Here is a 14,035-nt window from a genome sequence, read left to right as displayed (position 1 = left end):
GTCTGGCCCTTGGATGGGACACTGTAAGAGCATTGGGGGAGGTTACGTGACTGCAGGGTGCGCTGGCTATGAGGCACACAGAGGTCTCTCCGTCTTGCACTGCCAGTCCACTTAACACAGTTCAGTTAGGCATGCCGTTTTGTATAGGGACCACTAGTGTCACTACATCGACACAATGTCGAGAGAGTGACAGAAGGGGAATGTCTCGGTTACTGTCGTAACCTCCATTTCCTGATGAGGGAACAAGATGTTGTGTCCCTCCTGCCAAAACACTGAACTACCCGGTGAAATGGCCGGGACCTTGTCTCGGCTCCTCAGCATAAAACCTGAATGAGTGGTTGAAAGCCAGCTCTTTTTATACCCATATGTCAAGGGGAGTGGCATGCAAATTCCACTCCCCAATTCCAATTGACATTTGGGCTCCCAAGGGTGACCCCTAGTGTCACTATATTGACACAGTAACCGGGATGTTTTCTTTCCAAGAAAAAATTCTTAAGTCTTTCCCAGACACGGCATACTATTGCTGATCATTTCTGCTGATAACTAACAATCCAAAAGTAGCAATTAATCGGCAAATCCAGAGAGCAGTAGAAACAGCAGCAGTTCAGTAATGGATACCAAAAGGCCTCAGGTAAAAAGATTATCTTGCCAACAGAGCCACTACTAAACTAAACTGATGCATTCGCCATGTGCTGTACCACACACACACACACACACACACACAAATGTCATACACACAGAGCAAAAATCAATCCTAATGCCAGTGTCAATGTCAGATCAGTTATTGTGCCTCACTGCTAACACTAAATTATGGCTTAGACTTCACAGCACAGTGTGAGACCTTCTCTCTAAAATACACTTTCACATGCCGACTGATGAGATAAACACCACGAAAATACTTGCAATCAATGCAAACAAGCCTTTAGGTCTTATGTAAGGGCATAGTTCACCCAAAAATGCAACTTAATTTACTCACCTTCATGTTGTTCCAAACCTGTATAACTTTCATTCTTCTGTTGAACAGATATGAAGGATATCTTGTCTGTTATTTTCCATATATTGAAAGTGAATGGGAACTGGGGACATCAAGCTTCAAACTGACAAAAATTAAAATCACCATAATAGTGGTCCATATGTGTTGCACTAGTTTGGACGTCAAAATTCTATAAAACATCACATGGCTCTCATGTGTCTCGTGACCAAACATTACTGATGTCAAACCTGACACAATGTTTTTAAAGGCACTATATTTTATTTCAGAGTTAAAGGAATAGTTTGCCTAAATGTGAGTCATTATTCACTGAAAATCATGTATTCCATGGAAGAGAGAAAGTCATTGCAGTTTGGAATGCCATGGAAGTGAATAAATTATAATACAGTTGTCAGTTCAGAGTGAACTATGCCTTTAAAATACAGTAGTTTGAAATGATCTATACAAAGCTGTATCAAAATATCCTGTTTCTTTTCTATTCAGAAAACGTGAGTAATGTGACTAAACTGTTTATATTTAGAAACACATTCTCTGTGTGGTTTAAAAATATTTTTTAAATAAATGTTGGCAGTTTTGCGGGTAAAGAGAATGTAGGCTAAATATCTGAATGCCAGGGCGTGTGTTTGTGGCTGGGTTTAGCGTAGGGCAGTTTAAACTCAGCAGTCCACTCTTTTCCTTCCTCTGAAATGTCTTTGAATAGATCAGAGGAGCTGAATGCTTAAAGTTAGTTCATTACGTGTTTTTCTGTCTGTGGGTCTTATCTGTGGGGCGGCTCTTGAGCAGAAGCTATTTAGAAGCTTTACGCTCCATGCTGTCTGACCGCCAAAGGTCAGTTTTGCAAATTGGGTTCATTAATCTTTAAGAGTACAGCAACTTCACGGAACCTCTTCATCCACGCATGCAGATTAAAATTAATCACATACTCAGAGAAAGATTAGTCTGTTGGGATATTTTCTCATGTAGGATAAAAACTGTCCAAGTAGTCTGGAACCTCTGATCTTCCTAAAAACATGAATAGACAACTCACATGCTTTTTGGTATCTGTCAGGGCTGCAGGATAGTGCGGAGGATGCTGACATTTGCCTGCCATGAAATTACAATAATTATCACAATACCTGGAGTAGTTATAGATGATTATTATTTTGGATGAACTCTTAGACTGTTCTTTTCTTTTTCCTGTACAGGACCTGTGGAAAATTGAAGCGCTGAACATGTTCTTCCTCGTCCACCACTGAATGAGATGAGCCTCCATCTGCTGCAGTTTATAAAGGTAAGAGAGTACAAGTACCACACTGCTCAAAAGCACAGTTAAGACAAACATGAATTTCCATGCTGGTCCAAGCTGGTTTTGCTGTTTAGTGCGGGTTTGGTGATGATCTAGCTAACTAGTGGACCAACATAGCCATGTAGTTCATCAGCTCAAAATGCTGGTCAACCAGCAACCTTGACTCAGAGTCACGTTACTATACTTACTCAGAAAATGGTATCTTATAACATCTAAATACTTTTACTATAATGTAAGACTTGCAAGGTGATAGGTTTTAAAGTTTCCATTACATCAACTACATGAGTTATTTAATCCACATGAATCAACAAGTGAGACAAAGGGTCAAAGATGCACCACAAATTTAAGTGGTTTCTTATACAATTGCGTTTTATTATCACATTTACTACTTATGACAAGTTCGGTTATGTTTAGGTTTAATGTTTAGGTAGGAAGATATGTTTTGTTGATTTAAAACTCCATAGAGCATTAACCTTAAAAAACTTGTCTCTTTGGAAGAACATTAAACTTGCTTTTAGTGCCAGACAGTGGACATTTCACCTCAAAACTGATGCAATACATATAACGAACCAGGAAATGTCATTTTGCAAAAAGGTTGCCAAAGTCACATCATTTTCACAAGATCAGGTCATTGCGTTGGGTCTGTGTTGACTAGCGTAATCGATAACTAGTTAGCGCTACTACTTTACACTATAAGTAGCTTGTAACTTGGCAGTTTCAATGTAGCTTCCCGAACACTTATAATAAGCTACTGTAAATCATAATGATGCTGCAAACCAGAATTTCCTCTGGTTCAAAGCCTTATTAAATGGTTTTATCTGGCAGTATTTTTCAGTGAATATGTGATGAGGAGCTGGTCTAAATGAGATGGATCATCTTTTCATTCAACCACAATAACAGATGCATTAAACATTAATGATTCATGAAAAACTCATCAACCTCTCAGTGTCTCTCCTTTCCCTGAGTTGTTCAGTGTATGGTTAGTCTAGCAGCTAGTCAAGAAAATTGTGTCTTATATATGAATGCTTAAAACGAGAGGCAGTGGAACATGCTTTTACATCACCGAAAGTTGTTTACAGATGTCACAGCATTGAAAAAGATGTGCTGTCGTAATTTAGAAGCACTCTTCATCAACTGTAAGCCTTTCCGTGGGAGTTTTCCTTGTTTATTCTGGTGAGTGTGTACATCCGGCCACAAGCATGCGTGAAAAAAGAATCAACAGTTTTCAGCCAATGATCCTGCAACTGTGTGGAAAGGCCTTAAAAGCATCACCAATTACAAGACACCACCCTCTCGCACTGTAGAGAATCAACAAATGGCTGTTGCTCTGAATGTGTTTTACTGCAGGTTTGAAAAGTCCAGTCTCACACCCCTCCCCCGCTCTGATCTTCACTTCACACACAAACCAACACTTCATGGAATCCCACTCCTCCCCATCCTGCTACTCAACATGCACTTATGGTCTGTGAAGAGGATGTGTGCTGGTCTTCAAGAAACAGAAGACTAGGAAAGCTTTAGGCCCAGATGTTTAAAATAAAATAATATAAAATAATTGGAATTGATGCTGTCAACATGGGACTGCATTATATCCTGCAACACCTTGACAGACCAGGACTTATGCAAGGATCCTATTTGTGGACTTCAGTTCCTGCCTAATCTTCTCTTATCCAAACTGACCCAGCTCTCCATGCCCACCCCAATCTGTTGATGAATCACCAGCATTCTAACAGATAGGCAGTTGCTTGTGAGACTGGGGAAACTTACATCCGGGACCCTCACTATTAGTACTGGTGCTCCTCAGTAATTTGTATTCTTGGACCCACACTGCTCACCCTCCAAGACCTGTACATCTCCAGAGCGAGGAAACATGCAGGCAGAATCACAATGTGCCTGGATGTCCTGGCGCTCAGTGCTCTGTAGTGCCGGCCAGAGGGTAACAGTTAAAAGATGGATTGGGCAGGGTGTGTGGGGTCCAGAGTGATTCTGCCTGCAAGTTTCCTCACTCTGGAGATGTACAGGTTTTTACCCTCAGGCCATTTTTAACAATTAAACTGTCTTCAGGACTCCCTTACAGTGCAATAATGTAAATAAATATCTAATGTACATACAGGTCCTTCTCAAAAAATTAGCATATTGTGATAAAGGTAATTATTTTCCATAATGTAATGATAAAAATTAAACTTTCATATATTTTAGATTCATTGCACACCAACTGAAATATTTCAGGTCTTTTATTGTTTTAATACTGATGATTTTGGCATACAGCTCATGAAAACCCAAAATTCCTATCTCAAAAATTAGCATATCATGAAAAGGGTCTCTAAGCGAGCTATTAACCTAATCATCTGAATCAACTAATTAACTCTAAACACCTGCAAAAGATTCCTGAGGCTTTTAAAAACTCCCAGCCTGTTTCATTACTCAAAACCGCAATCATGGGTAAGACTGCCGACCTGACTGCAGTCCAGAAGGCCATCATTGACACCCTCAAGCAAGAGGGTAAGACACAGAAAGAAATTTCTGAACAAATAGGCTGTTCCCAGAGTGCTGTATCAAGGCACCTCAGTGGGAAGTCTGTGGGAAGGAAAAAGTGTGGCAAAAACGCTGCACAACGAGAAGAGGTGACCGGACCCTGAGGAAGATTGTGGAGAAGGACCGATTCCAGACCTTGGGGGACCTGCGGAAGCAGTGGACTGAGTCTGGAGTAGAAACATCCCGCATTCCCCAGGTCAAGCCACTTTTGAACCAGAAACAGCGGCAGAAGCGCCTGACCTGGGCTACAGAGAAGCAGCACTGGACTGTTGCTCAGTGGTCCAAAGTACTTTTTTGGATGAAAGCAAATTTTGCATGTCATTCGAAATCAAGGTGCCAGAGTCTGGAGGAAGACTGGGGAGAAGGAAATGCCAAAATGCCTGAAGTCCAGTGTCAAGTACCCACAGTCAGTGATGGTCTGGGGTGCCATGTCAGCTGCTGGTGTTGGTCCACTGTGTTTTATCAAGGGCAGGGTCAATGCAGCTAGCTATCAGGAGATTTTGGAGCACTTCATGCTTCCATCTGCTGAAAAGCTTTATGGAGATGAAGATTTCATTTTTCAGCACGACCTGGCACCTGCTCACAGTGCCAAAACCACTGGTAAATGGTTTACTGACCATGGTATTACTGTGCTCAATTGGCCTGCCAACTCTCCTGACCTGAACCCCATAGAGAATCTGTGGGATATTGTGAAGAGAAAGTTGAGAGACATAAGACCCAACACTCTGGATGAGCTTAAGGCCTGCTATCGAAGCATCCTGGGCCTCCATAACACCTCAGCAGTGCCACAGGCTGATTGCCTCCATGCCACGCCTCATTGAAGCAGTCATTTCTGCTAAAGGATTCCCGACCAAGTATTGAGTGCATAACTGAACATAATTATTTGAAGGTTGACTTTTCTTTGGTATTAAAAACACTTCTTTTATTGGTCGGATGAAATATGCTAATTTTTTGAGATAGGAATTTTGGGTTTTCATGAGCTGTATGCCAAAATCATCAGTATTAAAACAATAAAAGACCTGAAATATTTCAGTTGGTGTGCAATGAATCTAAAATATATGAAAGTTAAATTTTTATCATGACATTATGGAAAATAATGACCTTTATCACAATATGCTAATTTTTTGAGAAGGACCTGTATGTAAATTCACATATTTAATTCAATAACTGTACATACCCCTACCTTGCACATACATTACCACTTGCACATATACATACACCATTCTGTTATATGTCCTATTATTTGTACGTCTATTTATACTCTTACCTTGTTTTATGCTCCGTATCTCACTGTAATTTTGTGTGTGCACTTGTTTCTTCTATCACCAAAAAAAAAATCCTTGTGTATGTGAGAACACTTGGTAATAAAGCTCATTCTGATTCTTATTCTGATTCATTTTAAATAAGTATTTTTTTAAACAACTTTCCGAATACATTCCGTCTGCCATTGATTGATCTAAAAGATTGACCCGCTCCAAACTCGCACCATTGGTTGAGCTAATGTTGCAGTATTGAGCCACTCAAACAAATAGATAATTGTTTTAAAGCACCACAGAGGCATTTAGGCAAAGTGTTTACACTTTTTGGGGTGATCAACCAATAAATGGCTTACTTACAGTTGACTCTGCAAATAAAGCTGGGCTACAAGAAAGCAGTTTACATTTAAAAAAAATACACATCTTGAACTACATTCCTTAAACAAAATTGGAAGATCTGATGCCACTCACCTGGCAAACTTTGGGAAATCCAGTTATTACTTCATTCTCAAAAGCACTTGTCAATCTGGTACTTCAGCAATGTTGAGGTTAGTCTACATTGAAAGTAAACGCAAGGTGTCTAAATACTAATACAGCACATTGACCGACGGCTCGACACACATTCTAAGAGTCCTGAAGACAAAGCCTGCTGTGTGTAAGCCCTGCTCAGAACTGTCAAAACAGCCAGTCAACTACAGAACAACACTATGCTCTGCATGAGCGGTCAGACAGCTGCAACCTTTCATAACAGCTTAATATTTAACAGAACGTCAGTTGCTATAATAGACATATTTGAGACACTTGGTGATGCTTATCACAAATGAGCAGTTACAGACAACATATATCGGCCATCGACAAACCTCTTGAACCTCCTCAGTAATCAAGTGAGCTTGAAATTGAGAGTGTCATTGTAAATCGCAGTCAGCTGGTTTGACACTTGGGTGGGTTTTAGCTTCAGTCAGCCCTGTTAAATAGAGCTGTCCACTGCCCACTCTCCAGCTCAGATTTTATATTGCATATTTAATCTCTGGCTGCATTAAAGATGGCATAATTAGAGCCAGTAACATTGGAGCATTAATATTGAATTATCAGCTCTCTGGACACAACTCCATTGAGTCAGACCAGCCGTAAACTCGATTGGCAGTGAAACAGGATGCCGCTTGAAGGTCTTAAAGTTCACTGAAGCAGTGCAGATGGTTACCAGTGCAGCTAATTTTAACCTTTACTGCAACTGCAGAGACATAGAGGACTGGGATGTATTCACTCATCAATGATCATAATGTGACTAGTAGTGCAGTAAGCATACTATGTATATGTAACATGTGCCTTGCCAGAGTCTGGTTCCTCCCAAGGGTGACAAGATGTTGCCATCAAAGTAGGTGTAGCCCACCTATGACTTGGACCAATGGAGTATGAATGTGTTTAACAGCCCAGTACAAAGTTTTCCTGAAAGTTCAAGCAGGCAAGCTGATTCAAACCAGCACAACAAACTCAAAAACACGTTCTTTTTGGCCAGATTTTGTTCGGAATTACGTGACATAAATGTTTTTATTTGATTTTTCTAAACCTATATTGTCGTCCTTAGTTTTACTTTAAAATACAGAATAAGTTACATGGCCTTTATGTGATTGGCTCAAACAAATGTTTCTTAAACTGAGTGCCTATAAGCAAATATGGCATCATGCAGGTTGCGTACTTCGGGGACTGCATGCAGTAGTCAAGAAACTGCCTTTGATATGAATTGAAAGGCTAACAGACAGCTTTCTTCAGCTATATTGGACCTCCTTGGCAGTAACAGAGGACTACACTTTTTTGGCTCAAACTCTTTGCTGATGAAAGTTTGTGAGCTAAGAGTTTGTCTGATACTTCCATCAGTGCTGCGACAAGGTCTAATCAAACATGACGGGCCAGGACAGATTACAGGGTTCAGAAGTGAGTATTGTTCAGTTGACTTTTAAAGCAATTGGCTTTTTTTCAGTTTGGGCAGTTCTCATTGGGTGGGCGACTCTTCTTGGCAAATTCTTAGTTTGGTTGAGTACCATGCAGTGTTCTTTGCTGTTTGAGTAGGAAGCCATGTGTTGTGAGAGTTACAGGGGTCGAAATGGCCATTGGGTTCGGAGTACTTCAAAGAAGAACATTCAGGGAGGAATTCACTAAGAATTAATTGCACCCGCTGATATTGTTGTTTATTTGCACAAGCTGTTTGTGTTGTTTTAAAACCGATTCACTAAAGCAATTATGCAGTTGAGGTGATGTGAACCAAAATCTTGTGCATCGCTCCACCGGTCTGATCCAGGCATCTGTATTGGCTCTGTGAAATTCTGAAAATGTGCCCACCTACACAGTGCATATGGATATACACTCACTGAGCACTTTATTAGGTACACATGTACACCTAATTATTCATGTGATTATCTAATCAGCCAATCATGTGGCAGCAGTGCAATGCATACAATTATGCAGATACGGTCAGGAGCTTCAGTTAATGTTCACATCAACCATCAGATTGGGGAAAAAATGTGATCTCAGTGACTTCGATTATGGTATGATTGTTTGTGCCAGACGGGCTGGTTTGAGTATTTCTGTAACTGCTGAACTCCTGGGATTTTCACACACAACAGTCACTTGAGTTTACTCAGAATGGTGCCAAAAAAAAAAAAAACATCCAGTAAGCGGATGTTCTGCAGACGGAAATGCCTTTTTGATGAGAGAGGGCAACGGAGAATGACCAGACTGTTTCGAGCTGACAGAAAGGTAATCGCTCTGTACTCTGAGATCACATTTTTAAATGAACCTACAAATGGCTTACTTATTTAAGCTGAGATAGGAGGAAGTATTTATGTAACACTGAAAAAGTTACACACTTCAGCTTTAAGTGAATCAACAGAAGTTGAACTGTATCTGAACTCTTAAATCTAAAGTGCAACTGCTTGAAGTAGATTTTATGGAACTTCCTTCAGGTAAGAGATCAATAAAAAGAGCACCGGCAAGCAACTGATTTGGCAAGGAAATTATCAAAAACAAACAGTAAGATAAAACTTTTGTATCTCTGTAGGCGGACCATCTGTAAAACAAAGATCGCAATCAACTCCACCTCAGGCCCAGATTGATCGTGTAGGTCTGTGGGAAGTGTCCAAACCCAAGAGGAAGGAAAAATACATTAACCTCACAAAAAATGTACGTTTAAACAAAAACAGTAAAACAGGAAGAGACATTATCATGCTGTTTTATTTTATACTCTGAACATCAATAAAATCTGACATGAAGGTACATGGTTCTCTTGAACAAATTTTGTAAACTTGCACACTTTCACAACTCTAAATTCCAGCCCACTGACTGAGACCTTTAGTGAACTCACATTTTGCCACTTGGCCATTAAAATGTATGTAGTTTAGCATGACAGCAGCCCCACAGGGAGCCCTGTGAGTGAGTGAGCAGTGAGTGTGTTGGGGTGATCAAGGGTCATGGGGCTGTGACTGCAGATGGGCCTAAACGAGTGCTAAACGACCCTCAGAATGTTGTTAAGGGTTAGTCACTATTTGGCAAACTGGTGTCATTTCAGCAGCAGGAGATCTATCAGGTGACTATGTACTGTATACTAATATGGATGTCAGGGTTGTAAATGAATACTAATCATTACATGAAAATGGTGGCCTCAAGTTGACTTACACAAACTCTCTCTGAAACTTCTAGTGTAAAATAATATCCATGATTGATTATTTTAATCAGACACGTCTAGTTTCGGATGAGGGGGCCTTCAAATATAGTCTTGGACTATGAGGGCCTTGGAGTCAAATGGGTTGAGAACCACTGATCTAAAACAAAAGTGGTATCTCACTCTGATGCAGGTGTGTATGGGGGTTTGGCGATGCCATACATTAATTAGAATTATGAAATAGAGGATATGACAAAGGACAATAGTGGATTGACACCTTCTGTTTTTCAACACGTTTAGATGTGTTTAAAAAGTGACTGAACGTCCTTGGAAAGGTGTGTCTGTGCTGATCAAACATGGATTAATGGAGAGTGACAGAAACGGTGATCTGTGTGTGTCTTAGTTAACTTTGATCAGCTCACACTGACAGCACGGATAAATGAGACAAACTTCAGCCCTTTGAACTGAACTATAACACACAACGCACTGCTAATCACTATACCACACACACAAACAAACATGAAAGCAGGTTCATACACACATGGGGCTTACCATTTGCTTTTTTAAAGGTGCACTCTTTTTTTTACAGAGCTGCATTTCCCAAAAGTATGGTAAGCCTATGTAGATCATAGAAACCATTGGCGCCAATGGTCTCTACGATTAACTTAAGCTTGTGATGCTTTTGGGAAATGTTGCCCTGTTAATGGATTATTTCACACATGGATTAAAGTAATCATGGCTGACTGTACATTTCTAAAGTGGCATCATTTTCTTAATTAGTATTTTTGTCTTGTCTAAAACAGGTCAGCCCCTTTTTTTTCTTGTTTTATGCATGAAGTTTACATACTTTTTTCAGATTTCTCTGAAAACAAGACAAATTATCTCGTGCCATTTTGCATGTCAAGTAAATATATCTTGGTTTAAGAACATTTATTACTGGAAAGCAAGACAAAAATAGTAATTAAGATTTTTTTTGCATTGTGAAAACTATTGCATTTCAATGGTGCTCTATTCAGGTCCCTAGGGATCAGTGTAAGTCCAAGATGACATCAACCAAAAATTACTGAGTGCTCCTTTAAAGATGTTATATTTTATTTATTTATTATAATTTATTGCTGATGTCCTCTTAAAATCTGCCCCTCAAACTGCTGTCCACGAACTGCTGATATCTGATAACAATGACATATTTGTTGTCATGTGATGCAGTCATGTGATCCATTCAACCCAAAACAATCAAGATGGCGGCCCATGTTCTAGCGGTGTTGTTGTGCCTGTTGTTTGATAGCGTTGTTAATGTTACTTTGCGCAACCTTCGATGGAATATGAGGACAATTACGTTTCAGACCGAATCATTTTCTATTACTCCAATGAGAGTACGGTAGCTCACCTGATAGAGTATTGGACTTTGATCGAGTCTCGAGCCCAGCCAAACACGCAAACTGACACATCAGATGGAAGTGTCATAGAAACAACACAAGATGAAGTGGTTGATTCAGAAAATGTGCTTTTCATTTCACATTTGCTTTTAGAACACAATCGGTAAGGTTCAGGCATTGGTTTAGGGCAGGGATGCTTATTACGTCAGTCGTGATCGACCAATCGATCGCAAGACAACCACTGGCCGATCTCGTTAACAGGTCAAAATGGAAAGCGATATAAACTACACAAATAATGATAATATTGAAGATCATGTTTTATTTCCTTATTTTGGCTCCACCGTGCACAGATTTCTGAAATGCAGGATGGCAGGGGAAGACTTATTCATATTAATGAGTAAAACGATAATTGATTGGATAGTGTTAGGTTTATGGGTAGGGTGAGGGTTGGGTAATAGATTCTTGGACCAATCTGGTATCGTATTTCTCATGAATATAAAGGACCATCCACTTGCCATCCTACGTCTGACAGACATATGCCTTCTTTCTGTGTGTGTGTGTGCGGTAAGAGCATTTACAGTAATGCGGATGTTCTCCAGTGTGACTGTGACAGTAGTACACTGTAAAATGCTTTTTTTGCCATGATGTATTAATTAAAACACAATTAGTTATGTCTAAAGTAAACATACAAACCTGATAGACCTGCCCGTCTATGGCTTTAATATTAATCAAACAACAATAACTACAAATCGAGACTATTTATTGCTCTTGGCTGGATAAATTTAGTAGCTTTAAAAAATATTAATGTATGATAATCATGCAGTGAAAGCCGGTGATCAATTAAGTTTTATGGTAAAAAAAAAAAGTGTTCTTTTTTTTTTCTTCTTCTAAACGTATATTTGAATACATATTGATACTGCTGTTTTCTTAATTTGTTTCTTTGGTCTTATTTTATTACTGTTGTTTCCTTGTCCTGATTAATTTCTTACAGAAATGTAAACAATGTTTACCTATAATGAACAAATTAGTTAGAATTAGTTTTGGGATTGGGAATTGTCAAATTTCACAGGTATACAGGTACTGACTACTGAAATACTACTGATATATTTTATGACTTTTTTTAATGATGTCTTTGAGTAAGTTGCAGAAACATCATAAGTCTCACAATACTGTACGTATTGGCGAGTATTGTATCGGTGGTCTCCAATCTGCTCTCATGACATCCCCAGAAAATTTGATTTTGTATTATATGATCCCCTTCCCTACCACCTATCTCTGCTCCACCCCCTCACAACCCATTCCAACACCTGTCTAACACCCACACAGACAATCAGAAACAAAACCCATCCCACCCTCTCTCCATCACTCTCTCGTCTAGCAGGGCTGGAACCTCCTGCTATAAACAACAAATACTTTTAACTAGGCTATGTTTAATGACAGAGCAGCTCATTGCTTTTATGAGTGCTGTGATCAAAACAGACAAAGAGCGGGATAGAGATAGAGAAAAGGTGTTTCTCTGTACATGAATGTTTCTGGTTTATATATGAGAGTTATGCGTTTGAGTGTTTGAAACGTTGGTGGATAGCTAATGTCTGAAGTGTTGATCAGACACAGATAAACACAGACAGAGCTCACATGAATCAGTCTGTCAGGAAACAGTACACAGCTCACTGGAGGACAGCACTATCAGCAGACCTTTACTAGCATTAACACATCTATCAGGATTCAGTCCCTTTTCTGCTTTTCTTGCCCTCGTTGTCTCTCTATGTCTTTCTTTATACACATTAAATACATACAACCCTGATATGTTATGAAGCCTACTTTAACAATCTAGTTTTTATCATGCTTGCAAGAGAGCGCTGCATTGATGTTCCTCAAACATTGAGGTTATGGTTTGCTCTAAATCCCTAAACCATACTTTATGTATTACATTTTTGTAATTCATTTTTGTAAAACTTACATTGATAGAATATTCCACATTAAAAAAATGTAATTGATAGTACTGTCATCGTAATATTTGCATTCTTTTCATGATTCCGATTAATCTATTTACTTACTGAATTGTGATTGGTATTGTTGTCCTTGCATATAATTAACCGGAAACATTTATATTAATATTCTTTTGTTAAGGCTTTATGAAGGGGTTAATTAATGACTTTAATATGTAATATGCATACAAATGCATTATAAAACATTGATATGCATTCATAACAACATGAAAGACATGAACAACTTTCATGCAATACCTTCCAAATAGTGAGCATTTAACTTAAATGTTATAAATGCTTAATAAATAATTCCACGGCTCTTTTCTTTGTAAACAAGCAACATAAAAGTACAACTCCTATCTAATTGAATGGGAAAAAATTGAAATTTCCTAAAAGGTTGGTCAAGATGCAGACCTATAAATTGTAGTGTATATTTGGTTCGGTTTAATTATTGTTTATTTGTTTTTGCGTCTTTTCTAAAATCCCCTTATTATTTTAGTTTTCTACTGCACCTAGCGCCAATGAGTTCAGCATGAGACGCACGGCAAAAATAGGCTCGGCGCTGAAACTATTCGCTCACTGCCCCGTCTGGGACGCTTCACCTCCTGTCTCACGCTCGCAGTGTGAAGCGTGTAAACTGTTAATATGGGCGCCGAAATGAAAACGCACTGCTCATGCCTCGCTCACCCCTGAAACCGGTGTAACACCTTTCTTTACCTGACTTGCAAGTACTGCTATTTTCAAATATATTTTACTGGTTAATTGGCCAATGCCATTGAATTGACAAGACATCATGTGAAATTCATTAAAAACAACTCTGCATCAGAAAGAAAGTCACAAGCATTTGGAAAAACATGAGCAAATGATTTACTCTGAATTACTTTTATTATTATTATTATTATTATTATTATTATTATTATGAGGTGAACTATTTGTGATATGTGAAAGAATT

The 14,035-nt window shown here is 39.0% G+C and overlaps 1 long non-coding RNA gene across 2 annotated transcripts in view; it reads left to right on the top strand.

Moving 5' to 3' along the window:
• LOC127661427 (uncharacterized) overlaps positions 1 to 9,259 on the top strand; it is a 56,104-nt gene extending 46,845 nt beyond the window's left edge. Inside the window, exons 2-3 of one of the 2 annotated variants that reach the window (XR_007972760.1) lie at positions 2,176 to 2,261; positions 9,120 to 9,259. This is a non-coding gene — a long non-coding RNA (uncharacterized LOC127661427). Of the gene's footprint in view, positions 1 to 2,175; positions 2,262 to 3,623; positions 3,789 to 9,119 lie in introns of those variants that run through there. The other variant, XR_007972761.1, reaches the window with a different exon arrangement.
• The last annotated feature ends 4,776 nt before the right edge of the window (positions 9,260 to 14,035 follow it).

Source organism: Xyrauchen texanus, chromosome 21, assembly GCF_025860055.1.
Source record: "Xyrauchen texanus isolate HMW12.3.18 chromosome 21, RBS_HiC_50CHRs, whole genome shotgun sequence".
Classification (NCBI taxonomy): domain Eukaryota; kingdom Metazoa; phylum Chordata; class Actinopteri; order Cypriniformes; family Catostomidae; genus Xyrauchen; species Xyrauchen texanus.
Note: the sequence above shows the minus strand (reverse complement) of the source record. Positions and strands in the feature narration are given on the sequence as shown.